This window comes from Neomonachus schauinslandi, chromosome X, assembly GCF_002201575.2.
Source record: "Neomonachus schauinslandi chromosome X, ASM220157v2, whole genome shotgun sequence".
Classification (NCBI taxonomy): Eukaryota; Metazoa; Chordata; class Mammalia; order Carnivora; family Phocidae; genus Neomonachus; species Neomonachus schauinslandi.
This window is the reverse complement of record NC_058419.1, coordinates 23,295,031-23,314,085: the sequence shown is the minus strand read 5'-3', so window position 1 is coordinate 23,314,085 and position 19,055 is coordinate 23,295,031. Positions and strand designations below refer to the sequence as shown.

At 35.9% G+C, this 19,055-nt stretch overlaps 1 pseudogene; it reads right to left on the bottom strand.

Annotated features, from left to right (window-relative positions):
- Positions 1-6,978: 6,978 nt before the first annotated feature.
- Positions 6,979-19,055, bottom strand: part of LOC110576153 — an 89,935-nt pseudogene continuing 77,858 nt past the window's right edge.

Here is a 19,055-nt window from a genome sequence, read left to right as displayed (position 1 = left end):
TCTTGTTTCTATGTTATAATTTCTGATAATTGTTTATGAAGAGTGTTGGGAAGTTTATAAACTACAAACAACTATCTCACCCAGGAACATTTCTGAGAAAAAAGGCACTTTGTCTAAATTCAGAAAAAAAAATCCATTAATTAGTATATGTCAGGCACTATCCAGGATGTTTCACAGACTTTATCACACTTTACATTCACAACAACTTTACAGTTTTCAGAAATTTGTAATCAAAGAAGTTATGAGACTTTTTCAGTTTGTTTACAGCTGTTAAATTGGAAAATCACATCTTAACCAAGTTTTATAACTTCAGTCCTATTTTCATTTTATAGTTCAACAGCTGACTGTTATTTTCTTAGCTATTTTCTAAATAGGATTTAATATGAAATTTGAAAACATTATGAAATTATGCAAGCATGTAGAGAAATGTGAAAATGAGGACATCAGTTTAAAGAGTGTCCACTGTTCATTATCATGTATACAGAATTTATACACCATATCTTGTCAATCACACTCACTTTTTGGTGCATTTTTGTGGCTATTTCTGTCAATATTTATAATACGCTACTTAAAAGAACAATAGTAAAAAAGAATAAGCCTACGATTTCAAGATTTTATAACTTGTAATACACATATATACAATTTATCAGTTGCAGACTCTAAACTGATAGGCTACTATCATTTAACTGCTTTTTGCCAGCAACAAAATCATAGTAGTTTCTGCCCCTACTAATGGAAAGCCATTTAGTCATATTTTGTAAGGCAGCCTATGCTTAAATGGCAGCAAAGAAGAAAAATACACATGCACATTGGAGAAAGAATAATATGATAATAGAAATAAGTAGTACATTTGCCAACATTCCTGCCATTTTTTGCCCCCTTAAACTTTTCTAAACTAGTATGGCAGTCTTCTGTGTTAAGCTTAGACCTCACATCAGAATCCTCTCAACATAGGTCTGTAGACAGCCACTATTCATCAGTAAGAGTTGGCACATGAATTCAAGCTTCTCAGTTATCTTTTGTATGGGATTATCATTTCTAGTTCTATAATATGAATATCTATTGCTTTACAGACCAACAAAGTTCAGTGTAAAATGTACTCTATTTCCACTTAACATTTTGTCATAAAAATTGGAATTCTTTATACACAGGGAAGAAAAAGAAACAAACCAAAATTACACACACACACACACACACATACACACGTCATTAACAACTTTTGGGACAAAGGTATAGGGCTTCTAGTTCATTGGCAAAATGTTGTCTGGTAATATTCTCCTGCCAATAGACTAGGACCCATATTTCCTTTCTTTGCATTTATTTATTTTTTTTTTTTCTGGGATGTCATGCTGTCTTTGCTCACACTGTCCAGCAAGAAATTCTTCATCTTATTAAACCTGAGCCACTCTCTTGATGTTGCAAGTTTATCATTCAAAAAGTCATTACTAGTTGAATTGTGTTAACAGGAATAAGATTGAGTTATTGCTAGCTTTTAGAAGAACATACATGTCTAGAAGGCTAGTATAACTTTGTTTTTATATCAGAGTTTTGTTTTAGGAACTAACAACTAAAGATCAATACATCTGATCAGCATGAAATGCTATTTTTAGTCAGAAAACCCCTCAAACAATTTGACCTCTCTCATTTCTCTTTGTTCTAGTCCACCATGATGCTGTTTAAAACCAGGAGTAAGCCATTTACCTTCTGTGTCATGGCTAGGGGCTCAAGATAACATTCATAGATAAAGAACATACACTACTCCAGTGTGACCATGACTGGTACTAAAGTCTTGTCAAGGATACTTCGAAGCATAACCAAAAGTAATGTGGTTCTGGGTCAATTAACAAGAAACAAAAAGATTAGATGACACTATAAAGATAAGCTCAGAGAGTAAAGTCACATCTACATATGGAAACTCCCATGGTAGCAAACATTTTACCTTATTTCTTAATAATGATATAAACTGTGGATATTTGTTCACTCTGAATATATTTACCTAAGTGTCTATGCCCCTTCTTTTGCTCAAGTCAGTATGATACCTGTAAAGCTAAAACATTCAATTGTTCAATCCCCTTCTTTTTCCCAACACCAGTCAAATGGGCTGACTTTATATTCCTTTTAAATTGTGTGACAGTTTTGCAATAACAGTTCACAGGGCTTGTGACCAAGAGTCTGCCCAGGCTTTGGGCTCTCATGGGGATCCTGGAAGAAACACCCAATAACATACTAAGCTGTCTTCTCACTATTTGGCACATTTCTATCTGGCTGACAAGGCCGTTTGCACTGTTTTCTGCCATCATCCTCCAAAATGCTCTCCGTTGGCCACACATTGGCAAGACTTTGACAGCTTTCAGCCAGAATGCACAGCTCCTGAATAGCATCTAGGTCAGTGGTTGCCCTTCCATGCTGATGATTTTTTCTTAGGTAGCTTAGAACCTGTTCAGAAAGTTAAGACTCAGCCAGGCTGCTATTTGGATTCTTTGCCCCATTCACACTCCCTTGTGCCTTTATATACCATCTTAGAGAAAAATATGGAGATTCAGCTCCAGTGCTTAGTATTCTTACTATTCATTTAAACAGAAATGTCAAAAACCTACATCAACTTTGATGTGCCCTGTGTGTCACTCAAGCAGCCCACTCCCTTTCTTGCTGACTCAGAAATACTCAGAATCCTGAATTGATTTCTTTACACATTTATCAAAATTTTCCTTAAAAACACCCTTTGATTTTTCATGTTTTTGAAACTTAAAATATATTGTATGAATTTTTCTGTAACGTCTTAAACATTATTTCTTTTTTTGTTTAATATTATGTTGGTGAGATCATTCATGTTAATGTGTAGCTGTGGTCTACTACATTAATATGCCATAACTTATTTTACCCTTTTCTGTTGACAGGCTTTGATTTAGTTCCAGTTTATTTTTTTTCTGCAAACCACAACAACAAAAACCAATGCTCTTATAAATGTTCTTAGACATATCTCCTGGTAGACAAGGGTAAGACCTTACCTAGGATATATACCTAGGAGCAGAATGGCTACATCTAATGCTTTATACATATTCAATATTGTTATGTAATGCTAAATTGTTTTCTAAAGATTTGTACCAATTTATACTTCCACCGCATTGTATAAATGTACACATTTAGTCCATATTCTCACCAATCTTGATAATGATAGTTTTAACATTTTTGCCACCTTGATGGATATAAAATGACATCTCCTTTTGGTTTTAATTTGCATATCCAACTTACTATTTAGACAGAACATCTTTTCAGACATATATTTGCCACTCAGTTTTCCTCTCTTATGAAGTGTCTGCTTAAATCTCTTGTCCAATTTTTCATAAGGTTGGTTGTTTTCATACAAATTTATGGGTACTCAATATATTCTAGATATATGCCCTTTTTTGATGATAGTGTTACAAACATCATTCCTCTCCCAATTTCAGTTTTTTTTTTTAAAGATTTTATTTATTTATTTGAGAGAGAGAGAATGAGAGAGAGCACATGAGAGGGGGGAGGGTCAGAGGGAGAAGCAGACTCCCCGCCGAGCAGGGAGCCCGATGTGGGACTAGATCCAGGGACTCCAGGATCATGACCTGAGCCGAAGGCAGTCGCTCAACCAACTGAGCCACCCAGGCGCCCCCAATTTCAGTTTTGTCTTCTCATTCTCTTAGTGGTTACTTTTATGAACATAGATTCATAATTTTAACTTAGTTTGATTCAACATCTTTTTTTAGGTTATTGTTTCCTGTTCTTAAAAATATCTTTCCCTACCCAAGATTGTGCAGATATTCTTTTGCATTATCTTCTAAAAGCCTTATTTTTTGCCTTTCACAACTTTGTCTACACACTACCTGGGATAGATTATCATGAATGGTGTAGGTAGAGACCAAATTTTATTTATTTTTCATGTTGATATGCAACTGAATCATAATTATTTATTGAAGGTGTATCTTTCTCCATTGATCTACAGTGACACCTTTATCTATCTATCATCTATCTATCAGGTATCTATCATCTACCTACCACCATCATCTATCTATCTATATCTATTATATATACATTTTAATTCTAACATGTCTATTCTATTTCATTGGTCTATTTGTCTATCCTTGCATCAAATTCACACCACCTTAATAACTGTATCTTATAATACGTCTGCATACTTAGTAAAAGAAGTCTTTTGACCATACTCTTCTAGAATATTTTAGCTATTCTCGGCCCTTGTTATTTTCACATAAATTTTTGTATCAGTTTGTCAATGTCTAAAGTACTTTTTCTGGGTTACTGTGAAGAGTTCTTATGTGATATGAATACAAGTTGTTTGCCAGTTAACTTTTTTAAAATATACTCTCTAGCTTAAGGTTTGTCTATTTTCTCTATGGTGCATTTTGATGAAAAGAAGTTATTAATTTTAATACGATAAAATCATACTAAAATGATTTACTTTTTTTAATTTTTAGAATTTATGAGTTTTTCATTTTCTATTTTCTCTTCTCTGAGTTCATAAAATTATTCTTCTGTGTGTTTTTCTAAAAGATAATAGTTTTGTTTTTCACTTAAATTTTTTATCTACCTAAAATCAAATTTTAAATGCATGGCGTAAAATACATGTTCGAATTAATTTTTTAAAACATATGGTCAAGCAATTGTCATATTAACATTATAGAAAAATCTAATCTTTCCATTTTATTATACATCAAATTTACATTTATATATGGTTCTATTCCTGGGTCCCCTATTCTTTTCAGTTTATCAGTCTGTCTATCTTTTCAGCATGAACTTATACTAACTTGATATAGTTTAAAAAAATGTTTGATACCTGGCTAGGCAAATCTTTCTACTATGTTTTTCTTCTATATGTGTTCTCGCTATTTTTGGACATTTACACTTGAGTATAAATTTCAAAATCAGATTATCAAGTTACACCAAAAAAAACACCTTACTAATATTTTTTATTGGAATTGAACTGAATCTAGGAGTCTTTAAAATCTAGTTTCTATGTCCTAAAATAGTTGACTCTGCACTCTAGGAAATCATATATCTCACCAGTGTTAATTTGCTAGGGCAGCCACTACAAAATACCACAGACTGGGTGTCTAAAATAAGAGAAATTTATTTTCTCACAGTTCTGGAGCCTGGAAATCTTAGATCAAGGTGCCATCAGTTGCTTTCTGGTGAGACCTCTCTTTCTGGGCTTGCAGACAACCACATTCTTGTTATATGCTCATATGGCTTTTCTTCTGTATGCATGCATAGAGAGAAAGAGATAAACATCTCTGGGGTCTTTTGCTCTTCTCACAAAAACTCCAGTCCAATGGAATTAGGGCCACAACATTATGAACTCATTTAACCTTAATTATCTCTTTAAATCCCTATCTTCAGATACACTCATACTAGTAGTTAGGGTTTCAACATATGAATTTTGGGGAAGCACAATTCAGTCTATAACATCAATACTATTTAAGTATTCTTTAATCTCTTTTAATAATGTTTTGTAATTTCTTCATAAAGGTAAATTTTCTGTTAAGTACAATTTACATTCTAATGTAATTGCAAATACCTTTTTATTTTATTTTTTTAAATTTTATTATGTTATGTTAGTCACCATACAATACATCATTAGCTTTTGATGTGGTGATCCGTGATCCATTTTTTTTTTTGTAATGCAACTTCATCACTTTATTCAAATCTTCAAAATAGTCTTTATTCTACATTTTTAGTATAAAAAATCCACAAGTTAAGTGCACCACAGTGTAGAGAGAGACATACAACGCTGAACTTCCATAACAGTAAATGGTACAGTCAAACATCACATGGACAGAACACAAAATTTAGATGAACTGAAATTATAAAATAAAATCCAATTTCAGAAAACAAAAATCAAAATATTAAGGATCCCTGAAATATTTTTAATGCTAATGAGATTTCACTGGATGCAAGTCATTTTGTAGTGAGGGATTCATAACATGACCCCATTAACCCAGCTGAGGAATTCTCAGGAGCCACGAGGGCCTACATCAGATACTCTGACAATGAAGAGTAACCAATTTTTGGATGGGAAAACGTCCCCTAATTTGACTCTGACATCATCAGGCTTTTGAAATGCATCCTCCTCCTTGCCCCCACATTTTAAACAAACCTGTTTACAGTACAGTTTGCATTGATACCCTTTGTTCAAATAGAGCTGTTTTTCTGTCACCGAAGCAAATTGGGGTTTGGTTCATGGATGAAGAAACAACCTATGAGGAGCGTCAAAAAGGCACCCTCCACTTTTGCCTGAGGAGATGCAAAAGCAGAAGTAATGAGGCCTGTGCTTGGAGCACAGAGGGCGTTTCAGAAGATCCTTGTGAAAGACTAGTTAAAAGATGGCAAGTGGGGACAAGTGCAAAGAGAGAAGGAAGTTAGTCTGACTGGCTTTCTATCCTGCACCATTGATTCAATGGAGATTGGCGGGAAGGAACTGGAAGAGACTAGAGGTGAGGGTGGGATATGGGGCAAAGGATGGAAAGGAGGGAAGGGCAGACAACTAATGTGTTTCATTTATAACAAATAATAGAAATCAAAGACTTAAAGGAGATTAAAGACCATTCAGAATAATTTAGCAACTTTAATTCTTAGGAAGATTAAAGTTCCCTCCAAATCTAATTTGATGTTTTATTAACTAAGAGCAAAGACCAGTATGGTACAGTATTACTCCAGAGGAATTAAAGGAAGATCCTTACGGCTGCTTTACCCACATTCATTTTATGAATGGATGCCTCCCCTACCTCAAAATGCTTTAAAGAGGTACTGCTACCATTACATGGATCCTTATTAAGTTTGAAAAGTGACTGAAAGTTTGGGCACCAGAAAGACACCCAAACAACATGTGTCTAAACTGCAACTTCAAGTTAATATGACTAAAGCAGTTACATTGTGAGAAGTGCTGAAGGTATGTGATGTCTTTCCTGGCACAGAGGTGGCCTTGGTTCTTCACCAGATGGTGTAGCCACCATCTGAGCCACCCGTGAAGAAGTTTCCCTTCCGCTGAGTTATGAGGACATTGGCTCCCTGCATGACTGCAAGCTGAGCAGCGTTGGGAGGGCATCCAGGGGGTGGACAAGGAATGTTGCCAGTGGTAGCCCCAGCTCCAAATCTGGCACTTGCATTATACTCCTTCCACCAGCACTGCTGAACCAGGTGGATAGATGGGACCAACTGGATAATAAGCCATAGGGATTGTGGAACTTAAAGGTCCAACAGCCACAGATTGGGCTATGGGAGGATACAGTGAGGCGCCAGGAAATGCAGCTGACGTGGTGGGGACAGTGGCAGTCCCTGGGTGCACAAAGCTCGGACGATAGAGCTCTGAGTAGGCAGGTGGAGCATCAGTATAGGGTGGAGCATGAGGAAGATGCAAGGTCTGAGGGTACACTGGGTTCTCAGGAGGCTGCACAGGGCAGGTTGGCTGCATTGGATATTGCCGTTGCTGTTCATGGTGGCTGCTGGTACGGTTCAGCTTGGTGTCCGATCCATTGTTTTTGTATAACACCCAGTGCTCCATGTAGTACGTGCCCTCCCTAATGCCCATCACCGGGCTAACCCATGCCCCCACCCCCTCCCTTCTAAAACCCTGTTTGTTTCTCAGAGTCCATAGTCTCTCATGGTTCATCTCTCCCTCCAATTTCCCCCCTTCATTTTTCCCTTCCTTCTCCTAATGTTCTCCATGCTATTCCTTATGTTCCACAAATAAGTGAAACCATATGACAATTGACTTTCTCTGCTTGACTTATTTCACTGAGCATAATCCCCTCCAGTCCCATCCATGTTGATGTAAAAGTTGGGTATTCATCCTTTCTGATGGCTGAGTAATATTCCATTGTATATATGGACCACATCTTCTTTTTTTTTTTTAAAGTCTGTTTTTTTTTTTAAGATTTTATTTATTTATGTGACAGAGAGAGACACAGCGAGAGAGGGAACACAAGCAGGGGGAGTGGGAGAGGGAGAAGCAGACTTCCCGCTGAGCAGGGAGCCCGATGCGGGGCTCAATCCCAGGACCCTGGGATCATGACCTGAGCCGAAGGCAGACGCTTAATGACTGAGCCACCCAGGTGCCCTGGACCACATCTTCTTTATCCATTCATCTGTTGAAGGGCATCTCAGCTCTTTCCACAGTTTGGCTATTGTGGACATTGCTGTTATGAACATTGGGGTGCATATGGCCCTTCTTTTCACTACATTTGTGTCTTTGGGGTAAGTACCCAGGAGTGTAATTGCTGAGTCATAGGGTAGCTCTATTTTTAATTTTTTGAGAGACCTCCAAACTGTTTTCCAAAGTTGCTGTACCAACTTGCATTCCCACCAACAGTGTAAGAGGGTTCCCTTTTCTCCACAACCTCTCCAACATTCGTTGTTTCTTTCCCTGTCCATTTTTGCCATTCTAACTGGTGTAAGGTGGTATCTCAGTGTGGTTTTGATTGGAATTTCCCTGATGGCTAATGATGATGAACATTTTTTCATGTGTCTGTTAGCCATTTGTATGTCTTCTTCAGAGAAGTGTCTTTTCATATCTTCTGCCCATTTTTTGACTTGATTATTTGTTTTTTGGGTGTTCAGTTTGAGAAGTTCTTTATAGATCTTGGATACCAGCCCTTTGTCAGTAGTGTCATTTGCAAATATCTTCTCCCATTCTGTGGTTGCCTCTTTGTTTTGTTGACTGTTTCCTTTGCTGTGCTGAAGCCTTTTATCTTGATGAAGTCCAAAAGTTCATTTTTGCTTTTGTTTCACTAGCTTTTGGAGATGTGTCTTGAAAGAAGTTGCTGTGGCTGATGTCAAAGAGGTAACTGCCTATGTTGTCCTCTAGGATTTTGATGGATTCCTGTCTCACATGGAGGTCTTTCATCCATTTTGAGTTTATATTTGTGTATGGTGTTAGAGAATGGTTGAGTTTCATTCTTCTGCATGTGGCTGTCCAATTTTCCCAGCACCAGTTATTGAAGAGACTGTCTTTTCTCCATTGCATATTTTTTCCTGCTTTGTCAAAGATTATTTGACCATAGAGTTGAGGGTCCATTTCTGGGTTCTCTATTCTGTTCCATTGGTCTATATGTCTGTTTTTGTGCCAGTACCATGCTGTCTTGGTGATCACTGCTTTGTAATATAGCTTGAAATTGGGCAACGTGATGCCCCAGCTTTGTTTTTCTTTTTCAACATTTCCTGGCGATTCGGGGTCTTTTCTGATTCCATACAAATTTTAAGATTGTTTATTCCAGCACTTTGAAAAATGTCATTGGAATTTTGATCAGGATGGCATTGAAGGTATAGATTTCTCAAATACTTTTTTAAAATTATATTTTATTCCTGTTAATTTTTGGTATATAGAAATACAATTTGATTTTGTATAGAGATTTATATCTAACCACCTTACAGAACCTTTTACTTAATTCTATGATTTATCCATAAATTGTTTTGAGTATCTATGTGTAAAATCATATTACCCTTTCCAGTTCCATAACTAATTTTTTTCTTACCTTAAATTACTGATTAGGATTTCAGAGCATTGTTGAAAAAAAAGTGGTGATAACAAACACCCCTGTCTAGACACTAAAGTTAAGAAAATGTAGTTTATGTTCAATGTGCAATAATTGTTAACATAGACAATTTGTCTACAAATTGTTTTTAATGTTTCAACCTTAGTATTAGGTTTGCTCTTGATTTTATAGATACTTAGAACTCTTCTAGGTAAAAAAAAAAAAAAAAATCCTGTTCTTATTCTTATTTATGTCTATCTAGAGAGTTTATTTAGATGTCTCACAAATATGTTAATGTAGGGGAGAGAGTTAAGATGGCAGTGTAGTAGGAGGACCCTAGGCTTGTCTCATCCCTCAAACACTACCAGATAATTATAAAATCATTCTGAATACCCAAGGAATCAACCTGAGAACCGACACACAACTAAAAGGAGAGAAGGTGCCACACTGAGGAAGGTAGGAAGTACAGAGGTGTGGTTTGGGGGAGAAAGAGATCTTTGGTGCTGTGGAAGGGAGGGAGCCCTGGTTGCAGAGAAACGTGATAAAAAGTGGAGCATACAGGGATATGCACAAGGAGAACACTTTCCCAAAGCCATTGGCTGGGAAAATGAGAGGGACTAACTAAATGTAAGACAGGAAACCATGAAAATCTTAGAGGAGAACACAGGCAGCAACTTCTTTGACATTAGCCATGGCAACTTCTTACTAGATATGTCCCCTGAGGTAAGGGAAATAAAAACAAAAATAAACTACTGGGACTTCATCAAAATACAAAGCTTCTCCATAGCAAAGGAAACAACAAAACTAAAAGGCAACCTATGCAATGGGAGAAGATATTTGCAAATGACATATCAAATAAAGGGTTAGTATCCAAAATCTATAAAGAACTTATCAAACTCAACACCGAAAAAACAATGAAGTTGAGAAATGGGCAGAAGACATGAATAGACATTTTTCCAAAGAAGACACCCAGATGGCTAACAGATACATGAAAAGAAGCTCAACATCACTCATCATCAAGGAAATACAAATCAAAACTACAATGAGATATTACTTCACATCAGTCAGAATGGCTAAAATTAACAACACAGGAAATAATAGGTGTGGCAAGGATGTGGAGAAAGGGGAACCCTCTTACACTGTTACTGGAATGCAAACTGGTATAGCCTTTCTGGAAAACAGTATGGAAGTTCCTCAAAAAGTAAAAAGTAGAACTATCCTATAATTAAGAAATTGCACTACTATGTATTTACCCAAAGGATACAAAAATACTGAAGGTTTTTTTTTTTTTTTGAAGGGATACATGCACCCTAATATTTATAACAAAATTATCAGCAGTAGCCAAATTATGGAAGGAACCCAAATGTCAATTGACTGATGAATGGATAAAGATGTGGTATAAAGATAAAATGGTATATTACTCAGCCATAAAAAAGAATGACATCTTGCCATTTGCAAGGGCGTGGATGGAGCTAGAGAGTATTCTGCTAAGGGAAATAAGGCAGTCAGAGAAAGACAAATACCATATGATTTTAATGAGCAATAAACATGGCAGGGAGGGGGAAGTGAGGCAAACCAAGAAACAGACTCTTAACTATAGAGAACAAACTGAAGGTTACTAGAGTGGAGGTGGGTGGGGGGATGGGTTAAATAGGTGATAGGTATTAAGGAGGGCACTTGTGATGAGCACTGGGTGTTGTATGTAAGTGATGAATCACTAAATTCTATTTCCTAAAATTAATATTTTACTGCATGTTAACTAACTAGAATTCAAATAAAAATTTGGAGGAAAAACAATATTAGAGCAGAAAAAAATAAATATAAGCTAAAAAAAAGAAAACCCCACAATAGAACAAATCAATGAAACCAAAATCTGGTTCTTTGAAAAGATCAACAAATTTGATAAAACTTTAGCCAGACTCATCAACAGAGAGAAGGGGGAGAGAGGGATAGAGAGAGAGAGGAGACTCAAATAAATAAAATCAGTAATGAAAGAGGAGAAAAAACAGCCAAATTCACATAAATACAAAAGATTATAAGAGAATATTATGAAAAATTACATGCCAACAAATTAGATAACCTAGAAGAAATGGATAAATTCCTAGAATCATATAACCTCTCAAAACTGAATCATAAAAAATAGAAAATATGAATAGACAGATTAGCAACAATGAAATTAAATCAGTAATTTAAAAACTCCCAACAAACCAAATCTAAGACCAGATGGTTTCACAGATGAATTCTATTAAACATTAAAAAAAGAGTTAATGCCTTCCTCTCAAATTATTTTAAAAAATACAAGAGAAAGAAAAGTATCCAAATTCATTCTATGAGGCCAGCATTACCCTGATACTAAAACTAAAAATAGTCATTAGAACAAAAGGAGAACTGCAGGTCAATATCTCTGATGAACATAGATGCAAAAATCTTGAAGAAAATTATACCAACCCAAATCTAATAGTACATTTAAAAATGTGTTTAAAAGTGTATGCTCCACTTTTTATTCACCATGATTATGTGGGATTTATTCCTGGGATGAAAGATTGGTTTAATATTTGCAAATCAATCATGTGATACATCACATCAATAAGAGAAAGGATAAAAACCATATGATCATTTCAATATATGCAGAAAAAGTACTTGACAAAGTACAACATCTATTCATGATTTAAAAAAAAAAAAAACCCTCAAAACAAAGTAGGTTTTGAGGGAATGTAACTCAACATAATAAAGACCACATAAGAAAAACCCAAGCTAACATTATCCTTAATGGGGAAAAACTGAGAGCTTTCCCTCTAAGGTCAGGAATAAGACAAGATGTCTATTCTCACCAGTTTTTTTTCAACTTAGTACTGGGCATCCTATCCACAGCAATCATAACAACAAAAAGAAATAAAAGGCATCCAAATTGGTAAGGAAGAAGTAAAACTCACACTATTTGCAGATCAAGACTCCACCAAAAAACTGCTAGAACTGACGAACAAATTCAGTAAAATCACAGGATACAAAATCAATGTGCAGAAATCTGTTGCATTTCTTTTTTAAAAAATATTTTATTTATGTATTTGTCAGAGAGAGAGAGCACAAGCAGGGGGAGTGGCAGGCACAGGGAGAGGGAGAAGCAGGCTCCCCGAGGAGCAGGGAGCCAGATGTAGGGCTCGATCCAGGACCCTGGGATCATGACCTGAGCCAAAGGCAGATGCTTAACTGACTGAGCCACCCTGGCACCCAATCTGTTGCATTTCTTTTTTTTTTTTTTAAAGATTTTATTTATTTGAGAGAGAGAGAATGAGAGACAGAGAGCATGAGAGGGAAGAGGGCAGAGGGAGAAGCAGACCCCCCGCTGAGCAGGGAGCCCGATGCGGGACTCGATCCCAGGACTCCAGGATCATGACCTGAGCCAAAGGCAGTCGCTTAACGAACTGAGCCACCCAAGCACCCCCAATCTGTTGCATTTCTATACACCAATAATGAAGCAGCAGAAAAAGAAATTAAGAAAGCAATCCTATTTACAATTGCACCAAAAATAATATGACACCTAGGAATAAACCTATCAAAGAGGTGAAAGACCTGTACTCTGAAAACTATAAAACATTGGTGAAAGAAATTGAAGATGACACAAACAAATGGAATGGTTTTCCATGCTCATGGATTGGGAGAAAAAAATATTGTTAAGATGCCCATACTACCAAAAGCAATCTACAGATTTAATAGAATCCCTATCAAAATACCAACATCATTTTTTACAGAACTACAACAAATAATTTTAAAATTTATATAAAACCAAAAAAGACCTTGAATGCCTAAAGCATCCTTGAAAAAGAACAAAACTGGAAGCATCACAATCCTAGATCTCAAATTATACAACAATCAAAATAGTATGTTTCTGGCACAAAGATAGATACAAATCAATAGAACAGAACAGAGAGCCCAGAAATAACCACAAAATTATATGGTCAATTAATATACAGCAAAGGAGGCAAGAATATACAATGGGGAAAACACATGATGTTGGGAAACTGGACAGCTAATGCAAAAAATGAAACTAGACCACTGTCTTATAATATACACAAATATAAACTCCAAATGGACTAAAGGACTAAATGTGAGACCTGAAACCATAGAAATTCTAGAAGAGATCACAAGCAATAATTTCTCTGATATTGGCCAGAGCAACATTTTTATATATGTGTCTCCTAAGGCAAAAGAACCAAAAGCAAATATAAATTATTGGGACTACATTTAAGTAAAAAAATGCTTCTGCGCAGCAAAGGAAATAATCAACAAAACAAAAAGACAACCTGCTGAATGTGAGAAGATATTTGCAAATGATATATCTAATAAGAGGTTAATATCCAAAATATATATTAAAAAGACTTATACAACTCAACTCTCACAAACAATCCAATTAAAAATGGGCAGAAGTCATATACAGATATTTTGGCAAAACAAACAAAAGACATACAGATGTCCAACAGACAAATGAAAAGATGCTCAACATCACTCCTCATCAAGGAAATACAAATCAAAATCACAATGAAATATCACCTCATACCTGTCAGAATGATTAAAATCCAAAACAGAAGACACGAGTGTTGGTGAGGATATAAAAAAAAAGAACTTGGTGCATTGTTGGTGGGAATGAAAACTTATTTAGCCACTGTGGAATACATTTTGTAAGATCCTCAAAAAAATAATAACAGAATTACTATATGATCCAGAAATTCCACCACTGGATATTTTCCCAAAGAAAATGAACACTCTAATTCAAAAATATATATGCTCCCATATGTTTATTGCACCATTATTTAGAATAGCTTAAATATGGAAGCAACCCAAGTTTCCACTGATAAATGAATGGATAAAGCATATGTAGTATATATACACAATGGGATATTAGCCATAAAAAAGAATGAAGTATTGACATTTGCAACAACATGGTTGGATCTAGAGGGTAGAATGCTAAGTGAAATATGTCAGTTAGAGAAAGACAAATAGTATATGATTTAACTCATGTGGAGTTTAAGAAAGAAAACAAACGATCAAAGAAAAAAAGAGACAAACAACAACAACAACAAAACCACAACAGACTCTTAAATACAGAAAACAAACTGGTAGTTACCAGAGGGGAGGTGGTGGTGTGGGAAATGGGTGAAATAAGTGAAAGGGATTAAGAGTGCACTAATCATGAAGAGCAATGAGTAAGGTATAGAATTGTTGAATTACTATATTGTACACCTGAAATAATGTAACACTCTATGTTAATTATATAGAAGTAAAAAGTTAAAAATAATAATAATAAAATGCAGGTATAATATTGTTTAAATTCTTTCTTGAAGAGCCCAATACTTATGGTAAAGGATAAATAAGATAAAAGAGAGGATGGGAAGTAAATAATAAGAGTCTATGGAATGTGGCCTAAGAAAACTTCCATTATGGTAAGTACCAGCTTTCACTCAAAATAATGGAACTTTCACTGTAGGATCACTCTGGGGATGAATTATAATTGTGCAGAAATTTTGCTGAGTTGCTTAGTAGCCTCTCAGTTTTCTGAACTAAGGATCTACTTGTTTTCTCTTTAATGTTTTTTATGTATCTGAAATAATAAAGACATGCACAGAGGTTTGCAGTATGTTTTTAAAATGAACAAAATATTGGGTTGTGATATTGTGATTCATAACAAGAGATATACATTTACTCTTCATCCCAGTTTCTGGAACAAAGGTTCTAAAACCCTTGGAAATACCTAAGTGAGGAGAGCTGCTAATGTGTCTTTTGTTTTGTCAATGAGGTGTCTTTTGTATTATACCTAAAGTAGGGGTGGGGAGTGGGGGTGGTTTTCCAAGGAAACCAGCCATATGATTAGGTAGTTGGAACTTTTAGTCTCATCCCCTGACCTCCTGGGAGGTGAGAGGGGCTGGAGTTTGAGTTGATAGCCAATGGCCAAATATTTAATCAACCAAGATTATGTAATGGGGTGTCCATATAAACCCAAAAGAATGGGGTTAAGAGAACTTCCAGGTTGGAGAAAAGTGGAGGGACTGAGAGAGTAACACACCAGAGAGTGCAGAAAAGCTCCATGTCCTTTCCCCATACCATGCTCTAGGCATCTCTTCCATTTGGTTGTTCCCAAGTTATATCCTTTTATAATAAATCAGTGATCTAATAAGTAAAATGTTTGTCTGAGTTCTGTGAGCTGCTTTAGCAAATTTATCAAACCAGAGGATGGGGGACCCTCTGATTTATAGCCACTCAGTCAGAAGTACAGGTAACAACCTGGACTTGTGACTGGCACCAGAAGTCCAAGAAAGGGGTCATTGGAACCTTCAATCTATAGCCACTTGGTCAGAAGCACAGCTTATAATTGGTGTCTTAAGTGGGGAGGGCAGTCTTGTAGGACTGAACACTTAACCTGTGGATCTTATGCTACATTTAGGTAGACAGTGTCAGAATTAAGTCAAATGGTTTGACACCCAGCTAGTGTTGGAGAATTGCCTGTTGGAGGTATGGAGAACCCCCTTCCCACAATGAAATTGGGTTTAGAAACATGGATCAACAGTCATCTAAGATATATTTGTGATTTCTTCATATACATGTATTCTTAGTAACTTCAATTATTTTGCTAGAAATTCATCAGTAGTCTCAGAATTATTATATATTTGTATTTTGAAATTATTTATTTGTATGCTTTAGGGAGAATTCAGTCTGAATGAATTCATTTGATGAGTGTTTATTAAGATCCTACTATGTGCCAAGCACTGCTGTACTTTCTGGATATACAGCAGCGAACAAAACAGGCAAATATGACTACCAATGTGAGGCATAATAGAGGATAATTAAAAAGTGAGAATTTCACAACTTATTTATATATAGATTATTTCTCAAGTATATAACTCAAAATAAACTAAAAGTTTGACAACTGGTGTTCTTTGACAAAACATATTTTAACAAAAACATAATTTAAAAGTATATTATTGATGGTCTGTATTTAAATTTCTTAGATAAATGCAATTTCTTAAATGTCCAAATATCAAGACTGCCTTTAGGAACTCATTAGAAGGAGGCTGGGTCATAGATTTTTATTAATGAGAAAAAAGTGTGTGTCAATAGGGTGTTGATTTCTTTAATGGATAGATGAGTTGAAATGATAAAAGTTACATTATTGGTATTTTTGTTGAATAACTGATATATGAAAAGTATTGTACATGAAATATATTATTTATTCATTACATAATATTCCTATTCACTGTTTAAATATCAGGAGATGGGTTTACAGAGATTAAGTACCTTGACAAAGATCTCAAAACTATTAAATAGCAGAGCCAGATGTAATCTACTACATTATCAAGTCACTCTATTTTTTTTAAAGATTTTATTTATTTATTTGACAGAGAGACACAGCGAGAGAGGGAACACAAGCAGGGGGAGTGGGAGAGGGAGAAGCAGGCTCCCCATGGAGCAGGGAGCCTGATGCAAGGCTCAATCCCAGGACCCTGGGACCATGACCTGAGCCGAAGGCAGACGCTCAATGACTGAGCCACCCAGGCGCCCCAAGTTACTCTACTTTTTAATTCATCTAACCCACCCAGTGACATAGTCTCATTGATCTCCACCTATCATATGGTCCTTTTTCAGAAGGTTCTACTCTCATTGTCTCTCTGTGACAAAAGTACCTAGAAGAGGGGGAATCCAGCTCTCAGTTTCCTCAGTCATCTCTAATTATTTTTAAGAATAAACTGTCAGAGGGATTTCAACTATCACCTCTCAGACTTCTCCCTTTCATTCAGACAAAAGTTCCTTCCTACAATATGGCAACAATCTCTCATTAAATATTATGCAGCCATCAAAAGGAATGAAATCTTGCCATTTGCAATGATGTGGATGGAACTGGAGGGTATTATGCTGAGCAAAATAAGTCAATCAGAGAAAGACATGTATCATATGACCTCACTGATATGAGGAATTCTTCATCTCAGGAAACAAACTGAGGGTTGCTGGAGTGGTGGGGGGTTGGGAGGGATGGGGTGGCTGAGTGATAGACATTGGGGAGGGTGTGTGCTATGGTGAGCACTGTGAATTGTGCAAGACTGTTGAATCACAGACCTGTACCTCTGAAACAAATAATACATTATATGTTAAAAAGAAGAAGAAGAAGATAGCAGGAGGGGAAGAATGAAGGGGGGGAAATCGGAGGGGGAGACAAACCATGAGAGACTATGGACTCTGAGAAACAAACTGAGGGTTCTAGAGAGGATGGGGGTGGGGGGATGGGTTAGCCTGGTGATGGGTATTAAAGAGGGCACATTCTGCATGGAGCACTGGGTGTTATACACAAACAATGAATCATGGAACACTACATCAAAAACTAATGATGTAAGGTATGGTGATTAACATAACAATAATAAAAAATGTTCAGCAGTAATGCTAGTTTCTGATTGATATTATTGACTAATAACGTGGGGCTAATCCTAGAGAAAATCATGGAATAAGCACATTTCTTGAGTAATAGCTCTGTGCCAGATATTATGCTACCAATTTTCAAAACTCATTTTCCATCACATATTTGTGAGTTAGATACTATTAATATGTCTTTTGTAAAAAACTAAGAGCCTGAGTTTCAGAGGGATTAAGTAACCACCAAAGGTCACACAAATAGTGAATGATGAAGACAGGAGGTAATAGTAGTAACTGAATGTAATGCAATAGAGGAAGAAAAAGCTGAACTGAAATGTATGTCCAAAAGACAAAGTGCAATTATAGTTTGAATATGTAATTTGAACATATTTAATGTAAAGTATTACCATGAAACCTCTATGAACAACAAACCAAAAGAAAAATTATACAGAGAATGCTTCAGTAAGCATATTTTTAAAGGTTTATTTATGTATTTGAGAGCGAGAGAGAGAGAGACCGAGCGAGCAAGCATGGGGAGGAGGGGCAGGGGAGAGGGAGAATCCCAAGCAGACTCCCTGCTGAGCGCAGAGCCTAACATGAGGCTTGATCCCAGGACCCTGAGATCATGACCTGAGCTGAAATCAAGAGCTCGCCCCTTAACCAACTGAGACACCCAGGTGCCTCAGCATATTTTAAACAATAAGTATGTGTTGTATTCACAGGGAGATGTAATCCATAGGTTCAATACAAAGGTTTACAATTAGAGATAGAACATAACTATTGCATTTTATTAAAAATATTAATATTCAGAGGTATAATGCTGATATTATTCTTTGGATTTTAATAATAAGGTAGATATTGATTATGCCAATACTATAGTTTTTGTTTAAGTATCAAGGTCATTCATCTCTTAAGGCTCACATTTCTCTAATATTGAGTATTAATAACTAAAGTTTAATGCAGTTACATGTATTATCTCACTTAATTGTGGCAATCACCCTGTATATATATTCATGTGTGTGTGTGTGTGTGTGTGTGTGTAGGGATATATATATATATATATATACACACACACACATATGTAAACTCTGTGCCCTTTTCTTTTTTTTTTTTTTTTTTTTTTTTTTTTTTTTTTTTTTTTTT